A 27,835-nucleotide genomic window follows, 5' to 3' on the forward strand; every position below is an offset into this window, starting at 1 on the left:
GACTACAGTTACCAGCGTGCCCTGCGCCCCCAGTCCGGGCCCCTTCCTCAGGTTTCGTCGCGCAGGATGCCGGGAGTTGAAGTCCTCCCGAAGTTAGTCCCTCTTCGTCCCAGCTTGGGTGGGTGGTGGGGGAGCGGGGGTGGGGGGGTGAGGAAAGAAGGTTGGAGGACCGCCCTGCCGGCCTTTGAATTTTGCCGCGAAAAGCGCGCGTGGCGGCCCCCGGTCCCGCCCCCTAGAGGACGCGGCGCCGCGTCACCCTGGTAACCGCCTCCCGTCCGCAGCTGATTGGCCCGAGACCCGGGGGGCGGGGCCGGGGACCAGACGCAGCGGCGGCCGCGGGCGCTCGCGCCTGTCAGTCGGGCCGGAGCGGAGCAGCGGGCAGGAGTGCGGGGCCGGCAGTTCCGCGGAGCGGCTGCGCGCGCCGGCCGGGGGGAAGAGGCGGAGAACCCGGCACGCTGCCTACGGGGCGCGCCGCTCCACACCCGGACTCCGAGGCCAGGCGAGGCGCCCGCAACGCGGCCAGGAGGAGGCGCGAGGCTGCGGCCCCGAGAAGCCCCGCGCGCCGCCCGTGACTATGGGTGCGTGAGAAGCCCGGAGCGCGCCGCCTCCTGCAGCAGCTCTCCGACGCCCGGTGCGCGGTCCTCCGGGCCGTCTCCGAGTCCTTCCTGCACCACCTGGACCAGTTATTTCTTGGCTTCGCGTCTCCCCTCACCCTTCCCCAACCTCCCACCCCAGAACCCTCCGCCCCTCCCCGAGGCTGCATCCCAGCCTCCGCCGCTCGTTTTGCGGCCGCCGCCGCCGCCGCTGCTTGCCGGCTTCCCCTCCCCCCACACCCGGGGCTCGGAGCAGGAGGAGGAGGGGCCGGTGCATTCTCGTCGCTGATCTTTGCAACCTGCGAGGGGACCTGGTGCATGCCCGACGAGGAGTCGGGAGGGGGGCACGTTGCAGGTGCGTGCAATCCTCGCAGGAGAAAACCCACCTCCCCTCCACCCGCGCCCCCCCGCAGGGGGGGCAAACCTGGGAGCTGCAAGCCGAGGGCGTGCGTGCGTGCGAGAGGAAAGCAACAAAGACAAGGGCTGCAGCTGGGGCTGGCGAGAGGGGCCGCGGCCCGCCGGGCTCCCAGCGCGGACGGAGAGGGCGCCCTGGGAGAGGCGCGGGCAGAGCTGCAGCGGTGAGCCCGGCCCCCGCGGGGAGGCTCAGCGCCTCCAGCCGGACGCATCAAGCACTGACTCCGCCGAGGATGCGCAGCCTCCTTGCAGGAGTGGCCCAGGTCCCGGGTGGACACGACCTGCAGTGAGCCGGGAAAATCACCCTCTACAACCACCACTGCCCCCCGCCCCGACTTCGGACGCCGGGATCGCCCCTCACCGACAGCTCCCCTTCCCACCCGCAGAGAGGCATCGGCCCCCTGAAGGGGGGGGGGCTTCCTCGGGCAGCCTCCGCCACCCTTGCATGGCTACCACCCGCGGAGTGTAGCGTCGTTGCCTCTGAGACCTGCTGCTGCCCTTCGAAGGCCTGGTTGCTTCGGTGAGTTGTGCTGGTGGGGGTTCCGGGCCGAAGCTGGGGACACCCACCTGGCATCCTAGACTGGACATAAAAGGGCGCTACGTTGTTGGGCGGTATTGCCCCTGACCCTCCTACACACAACTTATTTGCACTGGTCAACCACTGGTGGAGAAGGGTGGGGGGGATTCCGTGGGATTTGGGGCAGCGCCGATATCATTAGAGGAAAGGTCACTCCTCCGGTAAAGCTAACAAAGGTAATGACTCCGTGGCTGGACAATTCCCAGGGAACTCTTGCATATTGGAGGGAGAGGGGAGCACCCAGGATGGGACAGCATTGAAGGCTTTTCCAGAGAAACCTTTGAGACTTTGGGGTTTTCAAGTGACATGGTTCAGAGGGTGAGAGGGTTGTGAGGTCCCACAATCCACCTTTGATGATTGTGTCCTCTGAGGCTAGGCTGTAGCAGGACTCTTCCATTCAGGCCACGATTGATTTCCACACACAGTTTACAGGGACAGCACATTCCCAGTTGGGGCCGCATGTGACATCACTGCCCGGCCTCTGACGTCACCGAGGTTGCCCTGACAACACAGCTGGCCCTGACCCAAGGCCAGAGAGGGCAGGACTGGTAGTGGAAAGGGAGAAAGCCAGCTAGCTCCCTCCTTCCCCCCACTGCAATCTCATGACCTAAATCCCCAGCCACACCACATGAGGTGGGGGAGGGTGGCAGTGCCAGCTGTCCCTGGTGATGCTCCTCCCCCCAAGGACAGGTGTTCAGAACTTTGTCCATGTGGCCTAGCAGTGCGTGGGAGCTCGGGACCTCCAGACACAGGCAACTTTCTGCTTTCAAACGGGATGCCAAAATGGAAGCCTCCTTCAACCTCACCATATATATACCCAGCCCGCGAGCTGAAGTTTCCAGGGCCCCCAGGGAGATGTGGGGCCTCAGCCTTCAAATAGGACATTTTTGTCCTCCCCCCACAAAAAAAAATATGAATGCCCTGCACTCAGTCCGAGAAGGTGAGAGGAGTTGCTAGCCGTGTGAGGTGCAGGTCCACGGGTTCCCCCGCGTTGTTCAACACTGCCCCCCCAGAGTGAGGGGCCTTAGCCCAGCTGGAACCCCTGCTTGCGCCACCCTCCCTCCTTTTGGTATTGAAGATGGTTTTGACAGGCTTCGTGATTGATGCTTGTTAAGCGGATGCAGGGCAAGTGAGAGCTAAGGTCTGAATGCAGCTCTGTCAGGGGCCAGCTGAGATGGGGGGTGCACCAGCCTTCTTTTTCCCCACCACACTCCAGCACCTGCACTATATAGTCTGAAGCCCAGAGGATTCCTCCCCCCCCCACTCCCGTCCCACCTCCTGGGGCCAGGCGTCCTGCTGGCCCTGTGCTGCTGCTTCTAAGTCCCTTCCAGCAATTACTGCCAGCTTCGGATGTGGGTGAAACAGCTTTTATCACATTTCTAGGAAAAGGTTCACAAACACTGTTACTGCTCCAATGGTGAGGAGCCGGGTGAGGGCACAGCAAAGTGAGGGGGCGTTGGGAGAAGCCAGGCCCAGTCTGCCGCTAGCTAGCATTTTTTTCCCCCCTTTCCTCCTAACCAGAGTCTCAGATTAACAGGTCAGTAAGTACTGGGGAGGTTGCTTCAAGGCTTGGCAGGGCCATGATATTTCCAGCTGAAATGGTGTCTGTCCTTTACACACAAGCTTTGAGGACAGAGGAAGAGATGCAGATGAGGGTAGAATAATGGGGGGGGGGTGGATACGGGGCCGATTGCATGGCCTTGCGACGCTTCCCAGTTTAGAAACAAACTCGGAGCGCGCGCCAGAGATCTACACACACAGGCGGTTGGAGGCCCTCCGTGGAGTATTTACACTCCCTCAGCCAAGGCGGAGGGAGAGGCTGTCAGAATTGGGCAACTCCTTCTGTTCCCTTCGCTCGCCTCCCTGGGCTTGGCAGTGAGTGCCAGACAACAAGCAGGGGGAGTGCCAGTTTACCCAGCATCTCTCCACGTGCCAGGCATTTTACAGGCTCTTAGTTGTTTCTTGGAGGGTCTTGTGCCCTGTAACCCATCGTAAAGGCAAGGAAGCCTAGGTTCAAGCCAAAGAGGCATGGTCCGCAGGGTGCTCATCCAGGCACCTGCTGAGGTCTGGCCGCTGCGGCCCTGGCTCCAGACTCTCCAGGGCCTTCCCAACCCAGACACTGGGGAGACACGGAGGCACCCCTTGCCTTCAGAGACTGGGGTCTCTGAAGGAGACAGGGCCTTGTCTACATGGAATCCCAGGTTCGAATCTTGCTTCTCCATCGCCTGCAAGACTGTGTTGAACATAGTGCCAGCTTCTGGTAGGCCCTTGTGCTCAGCCTGCTCCCCTCCCACTGAACCCCTTTCTCCAGCCCTGGAGAAGGCATGTGTGGTGTGGAACCCACCAGCCAGGAAGGGTGAGTCCCTTGTCGGCTTTCTCCTCAGTTCACTGTACCGGGCCACCCTGGACCCTCAGTTAGGTGTTCAGATAGCGGAAGGCAGTGGCACCTGAGACCCAGCATGGAGGTGAGGAGGGTCTGTAGGAGAGAGCCGCGTGACCCCCCCCCAAAAGGGGCAGATAGGGCTATAGAGGTCATGGCTGAATGGGGTAGGGTGTCCTTGAGGTCGCTATGCTGGGAGTCTCGGGTGACAGCGTATACATATCTAGAGGCAACACCCCTGCAGACTCTTTAGTTTTCTGGGCAGTCTCCTCCCAAGGTTGTCATCGTCACCCCCCAACCCCCCCCCCCACACCCTAGTAATCCTTTCCCTTGTCTAACTCCACGGAAGCTCGCCCATGCCCCGGCCCTCTGAGCCTCACAGTTGCTGTGGATGAGAGCCGGGCCCTGCCAGCTTGCCTGAATGGAGCAATGGCTCATGGCAGGGTGCCAGGCTGTGGGTCTGAGTCTGACTGTCACCCCGGGTGCGTGGCTTTGTCTCCTTGAACTTCTGTTTCCTCATCTGTGAGAAAGGAGTGACAAGGTGAGGATCAAGGTCTTAGTGCCGGCTACAGCATACAGTAAGCACTGGATAATTGCACAGCTTCATGCCTACTGTGAGTGTCGTCATCTTCCAGCTCTCCTAAGACCTTGCAGCCAAAGCAGGAGACCTAATTCCAGGGCAGGCAGGGGTCCTATGCTTCTGGTTCCCCTGCGGGTGGTAGGGGCACCCCTGTCCACTGCGTCCCCCAAATTGTGAGCACAGCCAGCTTCCATCTGAGTGCCACCGGGGCTGGGCCATAGATTCCCCGCACACCCTCCCTCCGGCCCCTCTCCCCCCCACCCAGTCCCTCCCCAGTCAGAGGAGGAAGAAGCAGGCTAGCAGCTCGTATTCATGAACCGTAATTCAATCAGGCAGCGATTCCTCCGGGCTGGGCGGGGGTGAGAACGCGGGGAGACTCGCACAAAAGGGCCGCTTTATTACCTCCCGTGGGCTGGGCATTGCCGCTCTCCCCCAGCAGCGGCCAGAGCCGCCTTTATTGTGTTAACCCATTTGCGTGTCAAGAGCTATTGTGCGCTTTCTCTCTGCCTGGGAGGTGCAGCCCGTGGGAGGAGGGCTGTGCTGCGGGGCCGGTCACCTCCTCGGGCGCCGCCCGCCACCCTGATTGGTTGCTAAGCGATTTGCATCCAAGGTAATCACTTTTATCTCAGAAGGATGTCGACTATAATTATAAGCTACTGACATCTTTTGAAATCTGCCTAATGACTATTTTAGTCTGCCCCGGGGGTGGGGAGGGTGATTCTGCAAAGGGCTGGAGGCTGGCAAGGGGGTGGTGGTGCATGCCTTCCACCTGGACCACTGACTGCCTGGTTGAAAAATAGCTGAGTGCCTACTGAAGTGTAGTGAGGAGCTCCCACTCCTGTGGGCAAGAGCTAGTGCCATTGCAGAGATGGGGATGTAGAGGCCCAGCAAAGGAACCACCTACCCAAAACTACTCAGCAGCTAGGTCTTTCTTGGACACTAATGTTATTTTTACTGGGGTGTGTGGGGGGCCGAAGCAAGCATACAGGAAGGTATGTTCCTGTTGGGGTCATGCCACCAGGAAGTGGCTGAAGATGGAGGTCTGTGAAGGGTCAGAGGTCAGGATGGGGGCTGGGGGAAGTGGGCAAGGAGAGGGTGAGCCGGCCCGGGTGACTGTTCCTCAACCTTTTCTCTCCCTGCTAGTCCAGCTCTGGGGAGGGCACCCTGCTGTGACCACTGTCCCACTGTTGGGTGGCAGAGCTCCTTCACAGAAAGTAAAGTAAGTGGGAGCAGGCTGGAGGGGAGGTCTTGAGGAGGCTACAGACTCTGGGATCTGAGAGAGTCTGCCCAGCCGAGGATGAATGGGGATGTCACTGTCAGAGGCATGACCAGGAAAGACAGAGGCAGCTTGTAAGAGCAGAAGGAAGGGAGGTGAACTAGTAGCAGGTAGCTAGAGGGCTGAGAACTCCATGTGGTCTGGAGAGGGAGAGGTCCGCGCAGGCATGGGAGGAGAGAAGCAGGAGCACAGCCTGTGAGTTGGAGGGGGTTGGCAGGGGACCTCAGGCTCCTATACTGCGTCTGGCTGCACATCCTCAGACAGGTCACTGTACCCCTCTGGGCTTTGGCCCCTGAAAAGGGATACAGGCCCCTCTTCCACATTCCAGATGCCCCTGGAACAGGCTGGCATATGCAGCCTCAAATATGCCTTCAATCATTGGTGTAAGAGAGCCATAGCAGTTCTGTGGGCTTGTGGGTGGGAAGAGTCTGTGTACACAGGGCACTCTCAGGAGCTGTGGAGACAGCAAGGAGAGAAGGACCTGCTGAGTCCCTCTGAACTGAGTGAGTTTAGCTCAGGGCCTGGCCAGTCACCCTGGCCCCACGTCATGCCGCTGTCCCAGCTGTAGCAGCTGTTTGGGGCCCAGGGAGCTCCTGCTATTGTGCAGAGGGGACAGGACAAAGGCCTCAGAGGTCAGGGGGTGAGGCCTGAGCCGCGACGAACAGGCTTCCTGGGACAGAGACTTAATGACGCAGAACTTACTCGTGGAATGTGGGCAGAGGGGCCTCCCTTGGAGGGAAGGGTCCAGTCACCAGCTGTCTGCTCCAGGATTCACTGTTGGGACAGGGCAGCCACCTGGCAAAGCCCGGGCTGTGCTGGGCACTGAGAGAGGCTGTAATGGCAGCTCCCAGGCCTTGCTTCTCGGCTTCTGTTTGACCTCGGGTTCCTCTTCTGTCAGGTGTGTCCAAAGTCCGCTGAGAGGACAGGTGTGAGGTGTGGCCTCAGTGAGAGAAAGGCGGGTCCTAAATGGGAGTGGCTCTCGTGCATGCACCCTAACCACCTGCGCGTTCGCAGGGGCTGTTCTGCTCCATGCCAAGTTCCCTGTCAGGTGCTGGGGACACAAAGTTGAACAGACCCCACTGGCCACCTCAGACTCAGTGGGGTGGGCCATTTGCCCCAGTAGAGGGATTCACAGCATGAAGCCACTGGGGCACAAACAGGAAGTCTGTGCCCCTGGGTGCCTCTATTCTCCCAAAGTATGCCAGGGAACCTATAGATGGAAACTTAACTTGCCTCTAGGCAGCTGGGGAGGGCTTTCTGGAGGATAGGTGATAGTCGTTGCTGGCTTTAAAAAACAATTTATTAGCCAAGCGTGGTGGCACATGCCTTTAATCCCAACACTCGGGAGGCAGAGGTAGGAGGATCACTGTGAGTTCGAGACCACCCTGAGACTCCATAGTGAATTCCAGGTCAGCCTGGGCTAGAGGGAGACCCTACCTTGAGAAAAAAAATTATTTATTTATTTGAGAGTAGGAGAGAGAGAGGGCAGGCCAGACCCTCCGGCCTCTGCAAACGAGCTCCAGATGCATGCGCCACCTTATGCATCTGGCTTACGTGGGTCCTGGGGTATCAAACCAAGGTCCTTTGGCTTTGTGGGCAAACGCCTTAACCACTAAGCCATCTGTCCAGCCCATTGCTGGCTTTTTGCCCTTCCTTGGGGCTAGCATGAGAGTCCCAGGACACTGTCAACATCTGCTTTGTGCCAGACTAAGCTTCCTGTTTGGCCTTTTTTCTCTGCTTTCATCCTCAGATCATTCTGTTAAGTGTATTTCCGTCCCTGTTGTGGAGGTGAAGAAACATGCTCATCCAGGTAAAGCCAGTAGTCTAGGGTTGGGCCCACGTGGCAGGTGAACACAGTCCTCCTCCCAGGATGGCTGGATGCCTGGGCAGGGGCTGAGGGACTGTGCTTTGGGCCAGCAATCTCTTACATGCTGCTCAACCTTGAGCAAGTCACCCCCCCCCCCCCCCCCCCCCGCTCAACACAGACATAACTGCATCCCTCATAAAATGTCAAGGATGGTAAACCCGTGGCAGGCCTGGCCGGCCTTACGCTGCCGTGCCCTTGGTAGACATTGCCAATCACTCGCTGCCCTCTTTCCCGGCTGCATTCCTCCCCTGACCTTGAGTTCTTTCCAGGGCTCTGGGCAGGCAATGTCCATCAGTCAGCAAGGCCTGTGAGCAGCCAGAGCAGGTTGGCTGCCTGGTCTTGGTGAGCTCCCCGGGGGGGGGGGGGGGGGGAACTCCTCTGCTGTCACTATGTGATTCAGAAGACCAGGGGACCACAGCTGATGATTCTTAGAGACCTTCTGAGCATGTGTGTGTGTGTGTGTGTTTGGGGGTTGTCCTTCCTCCATGAGAGCCATTTGCATATGAGGATCAGTTACCTTCTAAACTCCACCCCCCCACCCCCTGCCGGTCCTTGCAGAGTCCCTGCAGCATTTATGGAGCTCTTCATGAGCTAAGAGCTGCCTGGAATCCCTGTCAGACACCACCCCACGGGGTACCTGCAGGCCTTCCCCGCCTCTAGGAAGAACCTCTGAGTCCATTTCCAACATGCAGAAGTGGAGGCTTTGCACAGTTAAGCAGCTAGCCTCACACACTTGCTGGGTGACGGAACTGTCATTCAACCCCCCCCCCTCCTGACTGTAAAAGTCCACAGCCTGGGGGGGTAAAGCAGAGGTCACAGCCTCCTGGACAAGGTGTCATTTGTTCTGCTGGGTCTCTGACAGGACATGAGGGAAGGGAGCTGGGAAGAGTGACCTTCCAAGTGGAGGGAACAGCATGAGAGGCGGCCCAGGAGCAGGCCAGTAAGAGTTTCAGTGTAAGGACCGTCAGTACGTGGTGGAGTGTGTCTGGAACGTGGAGAGGGGATTATAGGAGGAGCCAGGGCTGACCTTGGCATTTGGAACAGAAGAGCTGTGCAGTTCCATCTAAGCATCCACATCCAGCATCTGTGTGAACCCAAGGTGCAGGCACTTGGGGCTCCCTGCCTCTGGTATACTGTCTGCTTAAGCCAGAGTGGTGCATGGTACCCGGTAGGAAGGCATCACAGAACTGTTTGTTGAATGAATGAATGTATGCGTGCTCACTGGACAGAAATGCTCTTGACTTCTTTGGGGGTCCAGCTGCTAGGAGGAGCCCCTGTCTCCAGGAAAAGTTGGAATACCAGGCCTGGCAGGAAGCAGCAGGGGAGGGCATTGGATAGGGGCCCCTCCAGCACTCTCCTGCCCTGCTCCCTGTCCCCAAGACCCATCGTTGTAGACCTTCCCTGCTGGGCTGTCTGCACCTCAGCAGCCTAGCCTGGCCAGCAGTGCCGGGGCCCAGAGCTTGGGGGGATGAAAGATGAAGGTTCATGACCATTTTTTAACTCAATAAAGGGGGAGACAAGCTGCAGGCTGCAGGCCGGAGATATAATTAGTTCGCAGCAGTGGCGCTTTCTTGATTTAGCTTCTGAGAGAACAAGACAAGGATGTTATACCCAATTAGCAGTAACATCCAGTCGGAGCCTCAATAGGTGAGATAACAAGCTATTTTTATGACTTTTCTCTCCCAGCTTGGAGGGGGCAGGGAAGGGGGCATCGGGGCCTTATTTCTTTTCATCAGGGGACAATTATTAGCAATCTCAGGCTCTCCCAAAGCCAAATGATGCATTCGTTAACCCAAACAGGCAAGCAGCTGGCGTGGCAGGATGGTATTGGGAGAACAGGGGTAACCGGAGGGATGCAGAGCCCAGTAGTTTGGCAGGACAGGCTCATATCTTTGATCCTTATTGCCTGCCTTGATTTCCTTACCTGCTTTCCCTACCTATGAAGAAGTCAGGCTCACTCCACTGGGGATGTGTAGGAGCCTGCTCTGGCCCTTGGTGGCCCTCCCTGGCACCATTTTCCATCCTTGCTGCCAACTGGGCCAGAGGCTCTGGCTCCTGAGCCCTGCACCTGCCATCGCACCGTGGCTAGCGGTATGCGTCGCTCATACTTGTCCCAGGCCCCAGGTCTGGGCTCAGGCTGGGCCTCAGGTGATATGCTCCGGTCTCTTCACCCTCACTGCCCTTCCACCCGGGCATCCAGTGCTGCCCAAAGCCCCCGCTGGGCAGGAAAGTCCTGCCAAGCCCCGCCCCAGCTGCCCGGCTAGACTCCCAACTCCTGGCAAAGGGTGGGGACGAAGGGAGGCAAAACCAGAAAGCAAGCTGGCATAGTCACTGGCACTTGCCATCCAGCCAGGCCCCATGCCCAGAGCAGGTTCCTGGACTCTCACGCGCCCTGGGGAATCTTGCCACGCCCTACCACACAGCTCCTCCCCATCAGCACGGAGTCCCACACTCTCAGACAACTGACAGATCCAGCCATGCAAAGTGGGAGTTTAATTGCAAACAGTTTTTATGGATCATGGGCCCATCTGTGCCACCATATGCAAAAGGGGAAAAAAAAAGAAGAAGAAGAAACGCTTTTCTCTTTCCTCCCCACTACACTCCTAAACTAACTCCAGAAATAATTGCCAAGTCTTTTTGGCTGGAATGAGCAGGGAGCTAGGACTTACCCTGAGAGCTTTCTGGCAGAGTGAAGCCCTACCAGGCCAGAGGGTCCCACTAGGGCTCACCCCAAAAGTGGCACCTCACTGTGAACAGGATGCCCAGGGGCTCAGCAGTGTGCTGGCTGCTTCCCAACCTCACTGGGCTCTGGGCCTTTGCAGGTGCCTTGGGGCTGTCTTTCTCAGCCGCCTGGTTGGAGGCCATTTGAGGCAAGACCTAGCAAACAGCTTTGTGTGAGGGAGTGAGCTTGCCGGCCCAGAAAATGGGACCCCAGGAGAACAGGGCTCCCGAGCCTCATTGTCACATCTCTCCATTGTTCCTCTTGCCCTGGTGCCCCGCCTGGCTTTACACATGAGCCCCTCCTTCCGCCCCAAAACACAGGAAGGCCAACTAGGAGGCAGCCTCCCCCCCCCCCCCCCATGGAGCATCCTTCTGAGGGGACCGGTATTGGCAGCTTCTTAAAAGACTCGCTCACCTCAGAGGTCACCTACCTGGGTTTGATTCCCTGGCTGACATCCGACTGTTTTTCCCTCTCTGAACCCGTGTGTTCCTGTGGAACTTTGAAATGTGGTCAGTAAAGAAATGCACACAAAGCTTATTTCTATATCCGCAGACTCTCTTTTGCCTCGAGGCTGTGGGCCTTGTAAGGAAGGCTCTTTGCTTTGTTCCATGATGTCTTCCCAGATTCCTGATCCGTGTACCTGAGACTATGAGTGTGTGCGTGTGTGTGTGCGTGTGTGCGGAAGCGAGCCGGGGAGCGCATCAGCAAGTGCGTGAGTTCATGGGGTGGGGTGAGCCTGTGCCTGGACAAGTGAGGGAGTGAGTCAGTCAGTGAGCGCATAAGCAGGCCAGCGAGCAAGTGAATGAGTTTGTAAGGGAGGTAGTGTCCGAGTTGAATGAATGAATGAGCGTGAATGAATGTGAGTGAGCTACGCTCATGGACGTGTTTGCTCAGGCACTTCCCTTACAAACTTAACACATTCACTTGCTCGCAGCTCTTTGTGGGGAAGTGAACAACATGGGGCCTTAGTTTGTCAGAAATTCTGGGTTTTTAACACCCTTCCACCCTACAGTCCTGAGACCACCCTGTGAGCTCAGTTCTCCAGGTGAGGGAAAAGGGTTCAGAGATTAAAGGACTCTTCAAGGCCATGCATCTGGAGAGAGACTCAAGCCGTGATTATAGTCCTGGTCCGAGCGAGTCCCCACTGCTCACGGTGACAGGTGAGGAGGGTCAAGCCCAGAACTGGGAGGGGACCTGGTTAAGAACACACAGCAGAACCACAGCAGCCAGCACCTGTGTGGTCCTTCCTACCTCATGAGGAAACTGAAGCCTGGCAGCCTCTCTCGCTGCTCCCCCTTCCCTTGTGCCCCAGGTCTGTGACTGCCAGTGTGTTCCTGTCAGCTTTAGAAACTGGCAGAGTTGTAGGAGTCAGCAGCCAGCCCCAGAGTGGGGTGTCCACCTGTGCCCTGAGGCCAGGCGTTTCTTGCAGCCAGGTAGCCTGGAAAATGGGCCAAGACACCATCCCCTGGGGCCTGGGTGAGCCGAGCAGGGCCAGGCCCGGCCGGCCCCAGGCAGCCTTTCCCCGCCCTGTGGTGATCACCAGCTCCGGTTGTAATCATTAAAACTATTAGAAGGAAACGTTCGCTTGAAGCAAATGTCAGGCGTAGAGTTGTGCTTTGTAAACGCTCACAATTAATGCCAATCAGGCCCGGGAAAAAAAGCCGGCCTGGAATCCTGTCTGTTTCGTCTCATTTGTCAGCTGGTGCCGCTCCGTGTCGCACATTTTCATACAATTGCTATAAACATAAAAGGGAAACTCCACAGCGTTCGCCGGCGCCCGGATGGTGCGCACGGCTTAATTACTTGGTACTCTGCTGTTCACTTGGCTGCCCCAGCCCGAGCCCAAGCAGGTGGGAGGGAGAAAGGGGGACTTTGTGTGGCAGGCAGGGCCTTCATGGGGTCAGCTAGGGAGATGCGTCAGGCTGGGCTTCCGGGCTGGTTCTCTGGGGCTCTGGTCCACAGAGCTGAGGACATCCAGGAAACCGTTTACAAGCTCCTCAATAAAATCCAGGGGCTGTGAGTTCACCAGTCTTGGCTGCAGATACCAAGTCCAGCTCCTAGACTGGCCTGCATGCATGGCTTCAGGCTTCCCTGAGAGTGGGGGAAATAGCCTCTTAGAAAAGGCATCAAGTGCTGGGTGTGGTGGTGCACACCTTTAATCCCAGGAGAGGTAGGAGGAGCCCTGTGAGTTCAAGCCTGAGAGAGGCAGGAAGGATCCTGGGGAGTTCTAGGCCTCCCTGAGACTAAGCAGTGAAGACTATACCTAGAGGGAAAAAAAAAAAACACACACACACACACACAAAACATCAAGTTTGCTGGGCCTGGGAACATCATGAGGTGGCTTTCTCATGTGGTTGCTACACAGGCCCTACAGGGTGAGTGGTCCCCCTCATACAGGAGAGGATGAAGCCCAGGCTTCTATAGCCAGGAATTTGAAGCTCTTGTCACTGGACCTCAGAGTCTAACCACTGGATCATCCTGTTCCATCCTTCTAGGGGTTGGAAGGAGATGAGGTAGCTCTGAGTCCCCAAACAAAGTAGATGGTTAATAGGGTCATCCCTATGCCTGGAGACTGGACCTTACCACCTAGCCTGAGGGTCAGTCCCAACAGATGAGGGCCTTGCCGGATGGAAGGTTGGGGTGATTTAAGATTGTCACCCCCTCCCCCAGACTCCATGAGTAGGACTGAAGAGGAGATGCTGAGTTCAGGCCCAGGAGGCTCGCACCCACCCACTACCCTCCATGGGATGCCAGGCCCTCACTGCTTCACAGCCCCCGCTGTACAGAGGAGGAAATCGAGGTCAGCCTCAGGTTACCCAGCAGGGAGACACGGAAGCTGGTCTACAGTCTTCCCTGACTGTCAGTCCCCTCCCCATCACCACCTGGATGAGAGGCCTTGCCACAAACCCTCCCAGGACTCAGGCCCTCTTGCGGCCAGGGTCTTCTGAGGCCAGGCTGGCTCAGCAGGGATACACTGGCCTTTGTGTCCGCTCACTTGGCTGGCCTGTCAGGCAGTGGAGTGGGGAGAGGGTGGTGTGGCCCGGCCAGTCAGGGACAAATGCTCCAAGAAAGAATAGAGGCCCCTTTGTGTGGTTCTCGGTGGGGGGAAGGCTGCTGCCAGCTGCCACCCCATGTGATGAGGAGGCTAAGCCCTCCTCATAGGTTTGCCCGCCACCCCCCAGGGGACCGGCCGGAAGCCCGTCATCTTTTCCCATTGCATGTCTTCCTCTTGTCTCGTAGGGCCTCTGCCTGCTATAGAAGCCTCTTGCAACCACTTTCCTCATTTACTGTGAGCCTACTATGGGCCACCCTGGGCCAGGCCCTCATATCCCCTGCTGTTGGGGTTCAGTAGTTACATATTACCTGGAGGTCTCCACTCACAGTGTGTGATGCGGTGGAGGCCTTCTGTGACGATGGGCTCAACTTCCCTGGCTCCTCCCCGAATACCTGGTCCCTGCCTAGAAGAGCACAAGCAGGTCAGTGACAAAGGTATAGTCAAGTGTAGGGTACCCACCAGGCAAGGAGTCCCCCAACCCCAAAACTTTGACCCGCACTGAGACCCTACAGTTTCCCTGAAACCCAGCCATCTCCTTTAAGCCCAAGGCATGGCCAGGAGGTCACAGCTAAAAGGAGATTCAGAAAGCTAGAGACTGGACAAGGTCATGGTTTTGACTTGAAGCCCAAGTCTGAGCCTCAAACCATCTGACTGCAAAGCCATACCCTTCTCCAGAGTGCAAAACTCAGGTGCCCACCCACCAGCAGGCAAAACAAGGAACAGATCTGGTGCCAACTGGCTTCAGGAAATGCAGGCTCAGTGCTACAGAGGGCTGGGATGGTTTGGTTTTTGCCCCTGAGACACCAAGCAATAACAATTTTAGGGGGAACTTTAGGGACTTTTTTCTTTTAAAAAAAAGATTTTAAGATTTTATTTTTAAATTTTTATTATTATCTCTTAGAGAGAAAGAGGCAGAGAGAGAGAGAATGGGCATACCAGGGCCTTCAGCCGCTGCAAATAAACTGCAGATACATGCGCCCCCTTGTGCACATTTGTGACATTTCACTCTTACATCGCCGTGTGCTTGGCTTGCAAAGGACCTGGAGGTTTGAACATGAGTTCTTAAGCTTTGCAGACAAGCACCTTAACCACTGAACCATCTCTCCAGTCTTATGTTATTTATTTTGAGAGATATAGAGATATAGGCTCCAGGGCCTCCAACCACTGCAAATGACCTCCAGACACACATGCCACCTCATGTATCTGTACATGGGTCCTGGGGAACCCAAACCTCAGTCCTTGGCTTTGCAGTCAAGTTCCTTAACCATTAATCCATCTCTCCAGTCCCCCCCCTTTTTTTAAATTTTTTATTTATTTATTTGAGAGTGACAGACACAGAGGGAAAGACAGATAGAGGGAGAGAGAGAGAGAATGGGCGCGCCAGGGCTTCCAGCCTCTGCAAACGAACTCCAGACGCGTGCGCCCCCTTGTGCATCTGGCTAACGTGGGACCTGGGGAACCGAGCCTCGAACCGGGGTCCTTAGGCTTCACAGGCAAGCGCTTAACCGCCGAGCCATCTCTCCAGCTCCCCCCCCCCTTTTTTTTAAGATTGGCAGCCACTTTGTATTTTTTTTTTGTTTTGCTTTGTTCTGAGACACAAGACTTAAGACAATCCTCCTGTCTCAGCCTCCTAAGTGTTGGAATAGCAGGCGCGTACCATCATACCTGGTGATTTTGTTTTTAATTCAGCCAGCAGTGCGAAGAAAAGATGTTTGCAGGCAGGATTTGCATGTTTTGGTGACACTGACACGGAGTGTCTGGGCGTGAAGCACGTCACGGGTCCCAGGATGACTGGCCTGCCTCTTCCTCAGCCCTCACAACCCGCTGTGTCTCCCCCAAGTCCCTGCAAAGGCCCCCAGAAAACACCCCCAGCTGCATCTGCACTGCCAGAGGCAGGAGGCAGGGCCCGAGCCCTGTGAGGGCACCACCCAAATAGCTATAATCAGCAGCCTCGCCAAGACTTCAAACTCACCCAATTATCCTGCGAGGGGAAAAAAACACAAAATGAAAACAAATTAACATGTTTGCATAGAAACTGCCGCAGCAACACACACAGAAGGGCGCGCACACGCGCATGGCGGTGCATGCCCTGGCAAGGCTGGGAGACGCTGCTGCTGCCCCTTCCCAGCCCTGGCACCCACCTACGCCAAGACGGGACAGGCTTCAGTGGCCATATTGTCCCTAAACATGGCTGGGCACAGCTTCAGGCCACCCGGCTTTCAGTTTCTTTGATATTTTTCTATAGTGCTGAAGATTGAACTCAGTGCCTCATGCATGATAGGCAAGTACCCTGCCACCAAGCTGCATCCACAGGCCTTTTTTTTTTTTGACCCACAGTTTTTCAGGTTTTTTAAATTATTTATTTATTTGGGACACAGAGAGCAAGAAAGAATAGGCACATTAGGGCTTCCAGTCACTGCAAACGAACTCAAGACACATGCACCTCCACCTTGTGCGTCTGGCTTACATGGGTCCTGGGGAATTGAATCTGGGTCCTTTGGCTTTACAGACTGCTAAGCCATCCCTCCAGCCCTTAACTGTGTTTTGGGGTTTTTTTTTTTTTTGTTTTTGTTTTTTTTTCTGAGGTAGGGTCTCACTCTAGTTCAGACTGACCTGGAATTCACTGTGTAGTCTCAGGGTGGCCTCAAACTCATGGCGATTCTCCTGCCTCTGCCTGCCTCCCAAGTGCTGGAATTAAAGGTGTGTGCCACCACATCCAGCCCCTCAGTGTTTTGAGGTAGGGTCTCGCTGTAGCCCAGGCTGACCTAGAATTCACTATGTAGTCTCTGGGTGACATCAAGTGAACAGTGATCCTCCTCCTCCTGCCTCCCGAGTGTGCCGCCATGCCCAGGTTTTCTTCTTTCAATTTAATAAATTCATAATATTTATTGTGTGCCAAAGTTTCCTGTCACTGATAGGTGAGGGATGTCTGTTGTGAACCCCTTTCTGTGGCTGGAGAAACTGCAGCACAGAAGTTAGCAGACCTGCTCAAGGCTACATAGGCTAATGGGAGAGCTGGTTGGGGTTTGAACCCAGGCAAACCAGATCCCAAGCCCGCTATAAGCCCTGTGCCTTTGCCATGGCCTCCCCCTTGTCTTTGGGGGATGAGCCGGGACTCCTACCTGGCATTCTAGGTTCCCCCAGCCTGTGTCTGTCTTCCCTTGTACACCACCCACACAGTGCCTCACCCCAGCCCGGTGTGATGGTGCACGTCTGTAATCTCAGTGATTTGAGGCAGAGGCAGGTTGACAAGATCAAGGCCAGCCAGGAGTAATGAGACTCTTAAAACAAAAAACACCCCTGGTCTGCCAGTTCCTTATCAGGTGGTACCATGCCTGTGCCTCAGTTTCCCCTCTTAGAACAGTCCCTGCTTGTTGCAGTCAGGTTCGCATTGCTAGTAGAAATCATCCAATCAAGAGCAGCTTGTAGCCGGGCGTGGTGGCGCACGCCTTTAATCCCAGCACTCGGGAGGCAGAGGTAGGAGGATCGCGTGAGTTCGAGGCCACCCTGAGACTCCATAGTGAATCCCAGGTCAGCCTGGGCTAGAGTGAGACCCTACCTTGAAAAAAAAAAAAAAAGAGCAGCTTGTGGGGGGAGAAAAGAGGTTTATTTTGGCTTACAGGCTCGAGGGGGAAGCTCAATGATGGCAGGGAAAATGACAGCATGAGCAGAGGGTGGACATCTTCTCCTGGCTCACATAAAGTGGACAATAGCAACAGGAGAGTGTGCCAAACACTGGCATGGGGAAACTGGCTGTAACAGCCATAAGCCGCCTCCAAAAATACACTGCCTCCACAAAACGTTAATTCCTAAATCTCCATCAGCTGGGAACCTAGCATTCAGAGCACCTAAGTTTATGGGGGACACCAAAATCAAACCACCACTTTCTGCCCCTGGTCCCCCTAAACTGATATCTATACATGATGTGAAACACAATGCATTCAGTCCAACTTTAAAAGTCCCCATATATTTTAGCAATCCCAATGATGTTCAAACAGCCCCATATTCCAAGGTCTTTTTAACTGAGCCATAATACCAAAAAATCCCCCCAAAACTCATAATGGCACAGAATAAACATTCACACTGCAAAACATGGCATTGGGCATAGCAAAGAAATATTCAACCACTACAAGATTTAAACAACTAGGGTAGCCGGGTGTGGTGGTGCACACCTTTAATCCCAGCACTCGGGAGGCAGAGGTAGGAGGATTGCCATGAGTTCAAGGCCACCCTGAGACTCCATAGTGAATTCCAGGTCAGCCTGGGTTACAATGAGCCCCTACCTCGAAAAAAGAAAAAATAAAAAAAAAAAAAAAACAGGGCAAATATCCAACTCTGTAGCTTCAAGTCCACCAACTCTAGCCAGTGACAAATCTCCAAGTCCGATAACTCTAACCAGCAACAAGTCTCTGGACTTCCAATTCTGCCCCACCAGCTAGGCTACTCACAGTCCTGGAAAACTTCATCGGGGCTGGCAGCTCTCCTTAGCAGCCATCTCGTGGTCCCGGCATCTCCACCGGGTCTCCACTGCAATCCACGGTTCATCCTCATGGCCCCATTCGGTCTCCATGCAGGCATCCAGCAAACCCGCTTCATACTGCCCATGGCCGTTTCCAAAACACAAGACCATGTTGCAAATTCAGTGCCCCTCTCTTTGCTGCATTCTTATACTCCACAATACCAGGTATGTTAACTTGTTAATCCAGGGGGAATAAAGCAGATTTTGAAGAACAGGACACTCTGTGAGCACTCAAGCCCCTTGTTGCCCCAGTGCAGGTCAGATGGCCCAATCTCAAAGGTTGTCAACTCTCAAACAATTTGCAGGTCAGTGGGCAGCATTTTAGGCCCAAAGATTTTTTTTTTTTCTGTGCCATATCCCTCTGCTCACACCAGTTCATTTCTACGCAAACCAACTCTACACAGCCTCTCAGGACACAGCCATAACAGCAAGCTTCTCACACAAACTGCTCGCCCAGTCCAAGCAAAGCTCTTTCTCACCCTCATAAGCCAAACCTCACGGTCCACAGTTCTTACTGCATTCAGGTCTTGTAGCTCTGACCAGATTAGTCCATCAAGCTGTACTTTAGCACTGCAAGGCATCTTTTAGGCCAAGGTTTCAAATCCTTCCACATTCCTTATGAAAATCAGCTCCAAAAGGCCAAAGCCACATAGTCAGGTGTCTAGCAGCAATCCCACTCCTTGGTACCACTTTACTGTTGCAGTCAGATTCGCATTGCTGCTAGAAATTACCCAACCAAGAGCAGCTTCTGGGAAAAAGGTTTGTTTTGGCTTACAGGCTCAAGGGGAAGCTCCATGATGGCAGGAGGAAATGATGGCATGAGCAGAGGGTGGACATCACCCCCTGGCCCACATAAGGTAGATAATAGCAACAGAAGAGTGTGCCAAACACTGGCATGGAAAAACTGGCTATGACACCCATAAGCCCGCCCCCAACAATACACTGCATCCAAGAAGCTTTAATTCCCAAGTCTCTATCAGCTGGGAACCTAGCATTCAGAATACCTAAGTCTAGGGGGGGACACCTGAATCTAACCACCACACTGCCCCAGCAAGGTTAGGGGGATGCATTGAGAGTAACTGAGTGGAGATTTCCACCTGTGGTGTGTGTCCCTGCACTGGTCCGTCCAGCCCCTGTGGTTCTCTTAGGTCTGCCAGGCCTGGCTCATCAGATCAGAGCTCTTGCTGAATGCCTTGGGCTTGATCCTAGAGCTCCCCAGGCCCTGAGGGTGTTCAGATGAGGGACCAGAGGGTCCCCTTTCCAGGAAGCAGCCTACTATTGGACAACATCCTACTCAGGCTTCCTGAAGTCCCACTCTCCCGAATTTTAGGTCGCTGGGGCCTGCACCCCATTTTTTCTGGGGTATATGCTTCTTCACTGGGCCCTGGAGCCTGAGGCACAGCAGCTTGGTGAAGGCACCCTTTGAATGGAGACATCCCTCTCCTATCCCTATTTGAGGTCTTGTCCTTGGGAGTTAAAAATTACTTGCTCCGGGGTCCCCAGCCTCCTCCCTCTGTGGCTGTGTAACCAAAGACAAGTCCCTGGACCCCTGTGAGCCCTCTCACTGCCACCTCTGGCTCAAGTCGTTGAGCACTGCGTCCGTGACATGCGAGCGTTGCTGTTCTACACGTCATCCAACTCAGTCCTCACTGTGGTGGCCAAGGCAGGTGTGTTTTCTAATTCTACTCTGCAGAAGCCCAGAAAGCTAGGGCCTTGGTGACTTACTTGAGGCAGCCTTGCTAGTGAGCTGCCTGCTGGGCCAGCGAGGAAGTCAGCTCTAGGTTTGCAGTTCAACTGAGGAGTTGTCTTGTTTCCGCTCAAGGCTTTCGGGAGGGATGGGGTCAGTGGCCTGTGGTTCTGGAGAGAGGGGTCAGTAAAACACCTGGTAGTGCTGGTGGATGAGGTGACTTCTGTGGTCTTGGGTATACCCTTTGGCCTTGGCCTCTTGATCTATAGTCATACCTACTAAAATCAGGGCCTGTGCAGGGGCCAGTGCCCACTTGGAGGGCCCAGCCCTTCTTCAGCCGTGGGTTTTAGAGTCAGTCAGACACAAGTTCATGTCCAGACTCCGCCTACGGTAGCCTTGGACAAATCCTTTTCCTCTGTTCCCATGGGGCGTGGCAGACTGGTTATACAGTGCCCAATAGATGAGCTTCCCCCCACCTTTAATGTTTTAATTATTTTATTATTTATTATGTGTGGTGTGTGTATGCATATTTATGTTTGGGGGGATACATGCTACAGTGGACACATGGAAGTCAGGAAAGCCTGGGGCATCGTCTCACCTTTTTGAGGCAGGCTGTCTGGCTTATTTGAGCCTTTCAGGAATTCTGCTATCTCCGCCTTCCATCTTACTATAGGCGCACTGGGTTTACAAATGCTTGTGCTACTGTAGTTGGCTTTACATGGGTTCTGGGGATCCAAGCCTAGGTATTTTCACATTTGCATGGGAAGCTCTTTATTTTTATTATTATTAGTTTTCTTGTCGAGGTAGCATCTCACTGTAAACCACGCTGACTTGGAACTCACGCTATAGTCCCAGGTTGGCCTCAAGCTCACAATGGTCCTCCTGCCTCTGCCTCCCAAGGGCTGGGACTAAAGGTGTGCGCCACCATCCCCGGGCTGCTCCTTATTATTCACTAGACATCTCCCCGGCCCCGCGGGTGTGGCTTTGAAAATGCCCACTTACTGCTGGAGGAAACGGCCTACCCAGGCCTGAGCTGAGGGGCTGGGGAGAGGAGGACTCCCCTCCTTGAAGAGTGTTCCCAGCCCCTGAGCCTTATGACCCAGACGCTCCCAGCATGACCCAGGGCCAGATGACAGGAAGATGACCTGCCCCTGTGTCTGCCCTCCTCCCCCCACCCTCACCTGCATGGGTGGTGACTCTCTCTGCAAGGTAGGGTCCCTTGGGGATAAGGTGCTCTGGTTCTGACAGGTGGTTAAAGAAGGGATGTGAGACCCGTTGCTCAGGCCAGCTGACCAGAGAGGAGAGAACTGTGAGCTCAGGGATGTGAGGAATTATAAAGGTCTGGCCACTCCTGTTTAACAGAGATTTATCAAGCAGCTGCTGTCTGTCTGTCTGTCTGTCTGGCCTGAGGCCCTGCCTCCTCACCTTTGGGCAAACCACATGCATGGATGGCTTCCCTGGATCTAGCCTCACATGGAGTTCTGGTGAGGGTCTGAATAAGGTGACATTCTGTATGTACTAGGTGCCTGGGAGCACGAGTTGGGGTGTCCCCCTGGTGCCTGGAGTGAGGGGAGAGGCCCTGTTCTAAAGAGGAGCTGTACGTGGTGGCTGGTAGCCCCCCCCCCCCCCCCCCCGCGATTCTGAGGGAAGATGCTGGGGGCTGGGTGGGAGCTTCCTGCTCCTCGCTCGCTATGAAAGCAGCATCGGTCTTTAAGTGTTTGGAAATGACAAGTCTGATGAATGAAGAGAGAAACAGCCACCGTCTCGCTGCCCACAGCTAAGCGCTTGGTGCTATGCTGGGGGCACTCAGGCCAGGTGTAGGGCATTTATTTGTAGAGCATCCGGTGTCGCCTTGCACAGGTGGCCGGCCTGGGCAGGCAGGCTCGGTGAAGGGAAGTGTGGACACGGCTGAGCCCGGGGTCTGGGCTTGCTGGGTCGCGGGCTCCAGGCCGGACCCCAGGAGCCACCTGCCCTTCCTGAAGCACCTTGTCTGGCATGTGCCGGTGCAGAGCGGCCCTTGTTCTGCACACATCTGATCCCGCCTCTTCCACATCGTATCATTTGTAACCGTCACCAGGCAATGGGCCTGTCGCTGATTCAATCTTGGCTTTGTGCTGTCACAGCCGTTTTTCTGCGCCAGGCTGATTTTGAAAGGAGGCCCCATCCTCTGGGCCCGCTTTTCAGTGGTGGGGGAAGGGGTGTGTGCGCGCATGCACACACGTTCCCCACATGCGTGCATGCAAGTGCACACACACACACTCCCCCTCCGCCTCTCACTACCCAGAGTGGAATTAGGTAGGCCGATGAGGGTCTTAGGCCTGCTGCCTGCCCTCCTTTCCCCTTCCTTCCCCACTTTTGAGTACCTACTGTGTGCCCCAGAGTACGTGCAGCAGAGCCCGCGCTGTGGCAGAAAGCAGCCAGTCTTGCAAAGGTGCAGCGATGTCAGAGGGCACCGTGGTGGAGGTGCTCTGGGATGATGGTCAGGGAAAGAGGGCTGCCACCTGATGGGTGAAATGATGATGGAGCTGAGACATGAGCCAGGAGGTGGGGCTGGCTCAGAGACTGTCACCCGTGGAAGGTGGAAGTGGGCTTCTTGTTGGGGACAGTGTAGCCATGCACTGTCCACAGGTGGCTCTTGAGCACTAATAAGTGATTCAAAACAGCTGCCTGATTGGTGTGCCATCTACTTCAGATTTCAAAAGCTCAGTGTGGGAAAAGCACATTCAAGTGTCTCGTTGAAAACAAAAGATATCAAAGTAGAGGAGGAACTGGTTGGAAAGAGGAAGGGGTTCAGCAGAGGAGGGATGGGAGAGGAAGGACGAGGAGATAATGGGAGAGGGTTATGATCAAAATACAATCTATGCATGGATGGAAATGGTCAATAAAAATGTTAAGAAATAAGATGCCTGATTGGTAATTTTTGAATACTAGCTATATATTGAGGTGATACCACTCAGGATCTATTGGATTGAAATAAGGTATGTCACCAAGTTTAATTTCCTCTGTGGCTACTAGAAAATTATGCTTACACATGGACCTTGTATGATGCCTTAACTCTATTTGACAATGCCAGTGCCAAGAGTGTTTTGGTTTTTTTTTTTTTGTTTGTTTGAGGAAGTTTAGTAAGGGGAGGGGACAGACTCAGTGTGGTTGGCGTGGAGGATGTTACAAACACCCAGAGGTCAGTCGCAGAGCTGCAGGGAGTGAGTCACAGCTGGAAGGTGGCCTGGACAGGTAAGGAGTGGTATGGAGACCTGGATGTGATGGGTCTTATGAACGGAGCCGGGGTCTGCAACAGAAGAATCCAGGGCTTGCTGGCGCGTGGCCTGGCTGACCTGATCCAGTGCCCTGAAAGCTTCGTCTCTCGGCTGTCCCCTCCCACCCTCCTCCTTCACAGAAGCTGCTGCCTGTCACATCCGTGATTTACCATGAGCCCAAGCCTCATGTTGCCAGGTGGCCAGAGGTTGAAATATCTTTTGAAATGTTCTGAAAGATAACAGAAGTGATGTCTGCCCATTGTGGAAAGATTAGAAATGCACAAGAGCACAAACAACGAAAAGACCCTTCCCAAAGGTAAACTATTTCACAACTTGTCTATGACGGAGCCAGAACTTGAACCCAGGCAGCCTGGCTCCTGTGCCCTGGCTCTTTGTAAACCGTGGTGTCCTGTGGCTGGGTGACATGGACGGAGCTCTTCAACCATCAGGGATGTCAGATCCCCTCCACCTCGCAGCCCAGGTTGGAAGCTGGAGATAGGCATACTGGGGGGGGGGGGGCTCATGTGTTTGGCTCTCAGAGGCTTATAAACAAAGGTGGCAAGAGCTCACGAATGCCAGGCAGGACTTCCATAGAGCCAGCATCTTGTGTTTTTTTAGTCATTGTCCTGAAGCCGCCACTCTTTTCTACTGTAGCTCCAGAAGTTGGCTTTGGGCTACAAGTTGAGACCAGCTTTTACAGCTCCCTCCTCACCTGGGCTTCCCATTGTCTGAACACTTCTAGACCATTCTTGTGTATCCTGCCTTCCTCCCGTTGGCTCCCGCTCCTCCCTGATCACCATTCATCCTCAGGTCTTTCCGTCCACCAACCTGCCCGGGGTTTCTGCCCACCCCCCTGCCATCCTGCTTCCTCTTGTATAGCAGCACTTGTCACTGTCCCTGAGGTGAAACGGGTGAAGTGATGTCCACGAAGTGCTCAGCTCACGGGGAACACTAAAACCAGCTCATTGCTCTACTAAGTCTCCTCCTTTCTCATTGTCTAGCTGGCCCTGAACTGAGTGCAGGGTCTTAGGATACCTCACTCTTCATAGCTTTACCTTTGCCCACAGGTCATCGGAGAACACTTTTTCTTCTGGAATCCACGTACACAGTGCTTCTCCAGAACAATGGGTTGGGGACCTTTCCCCCTGAACAACCCAGTCCCCATTATAGCGCCACAGCACCAGTAGCTCATATTGACTCCTGCCCACAGTCCCCCCCCCCCCAGCCTTTGCCCAGAATGTAATGGAGGAGACTCCCCCCAAATTTCCCACCTTGGGATATTGGCAAGATGAGGACAAGGCTTTTGAAGGTGGGAGCTGGCAGATCTGTGAGCACGTCATCCCCTAGCGAGGTTCTGTCCTATCAGCACCAGCCCCCTGCCTCCAGGTAGGTGGAGGTTTCATCAGAATGAGCCACGCGCATCCACTCCCTCTGAACTTCTCTCTCCAAAGCCTGGCTCCAGGAGGAGGTCTCTGTTGGTTGTTAGTGGCAATGGCTGTCCCACATTGTCATTACTGGGATGAGAATGCCTTTGAACCGTCATATCGAGCCCCCATCACGTACCTGCTGGGTCTTCCAGGGCTGAATCGGCACTTGTCCACACAAGCCCAAGGTTGGGCCCAGGCCAGCTTCCCACTGATGAGGGGTGTTCATTTCCCCCACAAGGTTTGCTCTGCAGTGGCCAGAGCTCTCCTCCCCAAGTTTCCCACATCTGTCTGCCTTCCTTCCTCCCTCCCTCTCTCCTTCACTCCCTCCCCCTCCTGTGCAGTCCTGACTTGGGGTTGGGGGTGGGGGACACTCTCTCCTGCTTTCCTTACTGCTGTTTCCTACTTCCCTGTTGATAAGTGATTAGAATGCTTCTACTTAGGCAGCTGCCCTGATGACCTGATGGCACTGTGCAAACCCATGTAGAGAAATTGATGAAGAAAACGAGGCTGGCTAGGCATAAAACTGGGAGTTTTAGTAAAAGGGCAAAGCTTAAACAACTTGTTTTGATGTCCAGGATACTATACTGTCACCCTCCTCATGAGGTAGCTGGGTGGCCTTCCTCTTGACGCCGAGGCCAGGTAGAGTGGTCCCGTCGTGGTGACTGAGCATCACACCTCCTCGGGTCTGTGAGAGCCAGGCAGCTAGCATAGGACCCTGGCACACAGTAGGTACTTGTTATGTCTGCCTCAGAAGTTGGAGTGCCCTGGAGCCCAAACACAGCCAGTTTCCATGGCAACTGGGTGGCCCTGCCCTCCCAGGCTCAGCCCCATCCCTTTCTTGGGAGCTGGCCATGGTGCTGAACGAGCTGGGGCCCGCCAAAAACCACAGCCCCTGCTTTGTGACCCAGGAGCACACTCCTTTTGAGACCTACCTCTTGCCCATTCTTCCTTCTGGAGATAATTTTCCTTTGGGTCTACCAGGTGCACACACTGCTAACTTAAGGAAAAAGTGATCAGAGGGCCACATAAACAGTCCATTCATTGTACTGTCTCCTACATCTATCATGTTCTGTGTGCATGTTGGAAGCCTCAGCAAACTGGGCTTCAGGTTGGAGAGATGGCATAGTGGTTAAGGCGCTTGCCTGAGAAGCGTTAAGGACCCAGGTTTAATTCCCCAGGACCAATGTAAGCCAGATGCACAAGGTGGTCCATGCATCTGGAATTTGTTTGCAGTGGCTAGAGGCTCTAGTGCACCCATTCTCTATCTGTGCCCCAAATTTATTTATGTATAATGTGTATTTTCAGATTTTTCTTTTTGAGATAGGGTCTCTAGCCCAGGCTGACTTGGAACTCTGTAGTCTCAGGGTGGCCTCGAACTCATGAGGCTCCTTCTATCTCAGCCTCCCAGGTGCTGGGATGAAAGGTGTGCGCCACCATACCTGGCATGGTTGAGGAGCGTCTTAAGGAACGCTCTACTTGAAGAAAGACTGGAAAACAGGACAGTAGGACCCAGGCCCACAGTGTGCCAGTGAGTCGGTGTCAAGGGAAGCCCACCTGAGGGCTATGTCATCCAGAACGTCACTTTAGTTTTTGGTTTCCCCAGTACTGCAAGCATCTCTAGAAACAGCAAATTGGGACTGAACAGAGAGATGTGCAGGCCAAGCAGAGGGCTGGCATCTCTGTCCTGGGAGCGGAGGAAGCCAGGCACCCTCAGAGCTCCTGGCTGGCCAGGTGGACACGGCAGTAATCTGGCAGGAGATGGGGCCTCCTGTTGAAGGACTGGTGCTCCCTCCCCCACCCTTAAGAGAGAGTTAAAATCCCCTTCTGGTGCCTGCCCAACTGGCAGCAGGGGAAGTAATCACTTTTCACAGACCCCCTTATCCACAGCCCAGCCCTGGGCCGGTTTAATCAGCAGTGCCCCCGTGACTTGAAGATTCCCCGGCTGGAGAGATGGCAGAGGGGTTAAAGAAAATTACCCTGGCCTCCTCCATGCTAATGTAATCTCTAACCAGATCTGTCCAGCCGCAGCTCAAATTGCTTTTTAGATTAACATTTAATTATTAACAGGGTCCCCTGGAAGGCCCCGGGCTCTGGGAACAGGGATGGGGGAGGAGCACCAGTAGGTAGCTGGGATAGGCTGTAGCTCGGGCTGCCTTGCAGAGAGCAGAGGATGGGGGAGAGAGACTAAGAGTGAGACAGGAGACGCAGAGGGGGCCGGGCAGGGAGAGAGAGAGGCAGCCAGAAAGGAGAAGGGAGACAGGAAGACTGGGTGGGCAGGTGGAGTTGGGGACAGGGATGGAGACAGGAGAGGAAAGCCCATGAATCCTGCCGTGGGAGCCTTGTGGGGTGGAGAGAAGGACTGTATCCTGATCCCTCCACCACATGACACTCCCAGTAAGGTCCTTCCATCCCCTAGGACTGGCCACAGGCTGGCTGGTTTCTTCCCCTCTCCCCCCTTGTTCCGAGAGCTTTCTGATGCTCTCTGCTGGCTCCATCGGTGGTTCTGAGACCTACATTGACACGGCTGTTTGACTCCAGTGGCCCCCAGCGCAGCACTCCGGACCTCTCAACACCACTTCAGGTTCTTCCTGTGCTTGAGGGAAGCTATGTGTTCAGGACAGCCTGGGGAAAAGGCGACTTCAGTGACATTCTGGGCAGGGGATGGAGGTGGGAAGATGGAGGGAAGCCCTGGAGAAATGCAGGCATCTCTCCTTTTCGGGCACCCAGAGTCCTGACCGTCCACTCTGCTGCGTGTGTGATCTGCTGGGGGTTTTCCAGCTGCCTGTCTTGTTCCTGCTCTAGAGTCTGAATTGTAAGAACTGCACCTGATATTCTTTTTGTATGTCAAAAAGCCAAGGAGCAAGTCTGGAGAGATGGCTTAGCGGTTAAGGCCCTTGCCTATAAAGCCTGACAACTAGGTGTGATGTCCCCCGTACTCAAGTAAAGCCAGATGCACAAAGTGATGCATGCATTTGGAGTTTGTTTGCAGTGGCTGGAGGACCTGGTGTGCTCATTCTTTCTATCTCTCTACTTGCAAATAAATAATTTGTTTAAGTCAAAGAAGGGTGCCAGACATAGTGGCACATGCCTTTAGTCCATCACTTAGGAGGCTGAGGAAGGAGGATTGCTGTGAGTTCAAGGCCAGCCTGAGATTGATTCCAGTTCAGCCTGGGCTAGAGCAAGACCCTAGCTCAAAAAATCCAAACAAACAAACAAATAAAAAAGGTGGACTGGAGAGATGGCTTAGCAGTTAAGGTGCTTTCCTGCAAAGCCAAAGGACCTCGGTTCGATTCCCCAGTACCCACGGAAGCCAGATGTACAAGGTGGCACATTTATCTGGAGTTCCTTTGCAGTGGCTGGAAGCCCTGACACGCTTATTCTCTCTCTTCCCCCTCCCTCCTTCCCTCCATCTTTCCCTCTCTCAAATAAATAAATAAAACTTTGCAACTTTTTTTTTTTAAAGGCAAGGAAGGCTAGAGAG

The 27,835-nt window shown here is 54.8% G+C and overlaps 1 protein-coding gene across 1 annotated transcript in view; it reads left to right on the forward strand.

Annotated features, from left to right (window-relative positions):
• The first annotated feature begins 1,151 nt into the window (after nucleotides 1-1,151).
• The window catches only part of Fam222a (family with sequence similarity 222 member A), a 62,631-nt gene continuing 35,947 nt past the window's right edge, over nucleotides 1,152-27,835 (forward strand). Inside the window, exon 1 of the mRNA XM_004664109.2 lies at nucleotides 1,152-1,527. The gene's annotated coding sequence lies outside the window, so the exon portion shown is untranslated. The remainder of the gene's footprint in view (nucleotides 1,528-27,835) is intronic.

This window comes from Jaculus jaculus, chromosome 13, assembly GCF_020740685.1.
Source record: "Jaculus jaculus isolate mJacJac1 chromosome 13, mJacJac1.mat.Y.cur, whole genome shotgun sequence".
In the NCBI taxonomy this organism is placed as follows: Eukaryota; Metazoa; Chordata; class Mammalia; order Rodentia; family Dipodidae; genus Jaculus; species Jaculus jaculus.